A 3087-nucleotide genomic window follows, 5' to 3' on the forward strand; every position below is an offset into this window, starting at 1 on the left:
ACTTTGCACCGATTGTCAAAAGCAACATTAGTTTAGTTGTTTACAGAGTAATAAACGAAATGTTAAAAGAACTGAACTTTAGAAATTCACAAATGCGGGTTGGCTAAAACGTACGTAGTCATAAGGAAAAGGTAAAGAACTAATATTTAAATATAGCTTTTAAATCAAAGTATACAGAATAATTAATATTTGGATATACTTGGCTGTGGGGGTGTAACTCAGTGGTAGAGCGCTCGCTTCGCATGTGAGAAGTCCCGGGTTCGAACCCCGGCTCCTCCATATTGTTTCCATCTGCTAATATTTGCATTTGTGAAGAAAAAGTAATCTATTAGTTTGAATAAGTTTTCTTTCCGTTTTATAAAACATATTTTCTTACAAGATAGTGACATTCAACCTTTTATGTCGCTCTCTGTTTAGTAACAAAAAAACATCGAATTAAATGATGGAACCGTGAACAATATCAATAAATTCACGTGTAGGTTATCGTTTGTGTCTGCCAAAAGTTTAAGACTACGCCAAAAAGAAGTCCTAAACAGGGTAGGAAATACCCAACAAGGGGTCTCAGTAATGAGCTGCACAGCCATTATTGTGAATAACTTCAAACTTCAAGTGGTGAAGATGGCTTCACGAAGATCATGCACTGTTTGGAATTGACGTCCATTTCTATCGACCCCCAAACATTTTCAACGGACTTTTGTTCGGGCGAACCCGTTGAATGGTCCAAAAGAACCACGTTATTCGCCATGAAAAAATCCTTTCTTCTGCGGGCATTGTGGATTGCAGCGTTGTCCTGCTGAAAGATCCAGTCATTTCCACACAATCGAGGGCCTTCAGTCAATAAGGATGCTCTCTCCAACATGCCAATGTAGCCAGATGCTGTTTGACGCCCCTGTATAACCTGAAGCTCAATTGTTCCATGAAGGGAGAAAGCATCCCAGATCGTAATGGAATCTCCTCCACTGTGTCGAATAGAAAATGTCTCCGGTGGGATATTCTTATCGTGCCAGTAACGTTGGAAACCAACTGGACCATCCAGGTTAAATTGTTTCTCATCAGAAAACAAAACCTTCCTCCACTTTTCTACGTCCCATGTTTGGTGCTTCTCAGCAAAGTTTAACCGAGCTATTTAGTGATGTGAAAGGGGGCGTCTTATTGTTCTTGAGCTGCATTCTGCGTCCGTAAGGACCTGAAACTGGTACGACGATCGGCTGTTGTTTTGCTGGGCAACCCGTCGAATCCTCCTGCTCAACGCCGGCGAAACTTTCTTGGGCCTAGCACTTGAAATTCTCGTTCCGTATCTCTCAGGGTCTTTTAAGAAATTTACAACCACAGTTTTACTTCACTCAATCTCACCAGCCTTGACACGTTGAGAGAGACCTTGCTTTTGCAGCTCGACAAATCTGCCAAGTTCAAATCTGTCAACGTTTTAGCCTTTGCCATGTTTTTATCCAATGTAACACAGGAGATGTCAGTGGGAGATGTTCACAACGCTAATGCTTGTTATATTAGCTGTTATTAATATACTCATTGTGGTTATGTTAGCTGGGATTATCGTACTTATCATTAAAACAATAGTAGCTGGGATTAACGTACTTATTATTATAACAATAGTAGCTGGGATTAACGTACTTATCATTAAAACAATAGTAGCTGGGATTAACGTACTTATCATTATAACAATAATAGATTTGATTAACGTACTTATCATTATAACAATAGCAGCTGGGATTAACGTACTTATTATTATAACAATAGTAGCTGGGATTAACGAACTTATTATTACAACAATAGTAGCTGGGTTTAACGAACTTATTATTACAACAATAGTAGCTGGGTTTAACGAACTTATTATTATAACAATAGTAGCTGGGATTAACGTACTTTATTGTCATCGTGGGGGTGTAGCTCAGATGAAGAGCGCTCGCTTCGCATGTGAGAAGTCCCGGGTTCGAACCCAGGCTCCTCCATATTGTTTCCACCTACAAATATTTGCCTTTGTGAAGAAAAAGTAAACTATTGTTTACTAGTTTATTAATAAACTTTCTTTCGTTTTATAAAACATATTTTCTTACAAAATAGTGACATTCAACCTTTTGTGTCGCTTTCTGTTTAGTAACAAAAAAACATCGAATTAAATGATGGAACCGTGAACAATATCAATAAATTCACGTGTAGGTTATCGTTTGTGTCTGCCAAAAGTTTAAGACTATGCCAAAAAGAAGTCCTAAACAGGGTAGGAAATACCCAACAAGAGGTCTCAGTAGTGAGCTGCACAGCCATTATTGTGAATAACTTCAAACATTCGCTTTGGCATGGTCGATATAAACGCTTGCAGAATGTTATTTCAAGTGGTGAAGATGGCTTCACGAAGATCATGCACTGTTTGGAATTGACGTCCATTTCTATCGACCCCCAAACATTTTCAACGGACTTTTGTTCGGGCGAACCCGTTGAATGGTCCAAAAGAACCACGTTATTCGCCATGAAAAAATCCTTTCTTCTGCGGGCATTGTGGATTGCAGCGTTGTCCTGCTGAAAGATCCAGTCATTTCCACACAATCGAGGGCCTTCAGTCAATAAGGATGCTCTATCCAACATGCCAATGTAGCCAGATGCTGTTTGACGCCCCTGTATAACCTGAAGCTCAATTGTTCCATGGAAGGAGAAAGCATCCCAGATCATAATGGAACCTCCTCCACTGTGTCGAATAGAAAATGTCTCCGGTGGGATATCCTTATCGTGCCAGTAACGTTGGAAACCAACTGGACCATCCAGGTTAAATTGTTTCTCATCAGAAAACAAAACCTTCCTCCACTTTTCTACGTCCCATGTTTGGTGCTTCTCAGCAAAGTTTAACCGAGCTATTTAGTGATGTGAAAAGGGGCGTCTTATTGTTCTTGAGCTGTATTCTGCGTCCGTAAGGACCTGAAACTGGTACGACGATCGGCTGTTGTTTTGCTGGGCAACCGTCGAATCCTCCTGCTCAACGCCGGCGAAACTTTCTTGGGCCTAACACTTGAAATTCTCGTTCCGTATCTCTCAGGGTCTTTTAAGAAATTTACAACCACAGTTTTACTTCACTCAATC

The 3087-nt window shown here is 40.2% G+C and overlaps 1 non-coding gene across 1 annotated transcript; it reads left to right on the plus strand.

Annotated features, from left to right (window-relative positions):
- Positions 1-207: 207 nt before the first annotated feature.
- Positions 208-279, plus strand: TRNAA-CGC (transfer RNA alanine (anticodon CGC)). The gene has a single exon. It is a non-coding gene; the product is annotated as a tRNA-Ala (tRNA).
- Positions 280-3087: the final 2808 nt, after the last annotated feature.

This window comes from Tachypleus tridentatus, chromosome 6 (assembly GCF_004210375.1).
Source record: "Tachypleus tridentatus isolate NWPU-2018 chromosome 6, ASM421037v1, whole genome shotgun sequence".
NCBI lineage: Eukaryota > Metazoa > Arthropoda > Merostomata > Xiphosura > Limulidae > Tachypleus > Tachypleus tridentatus.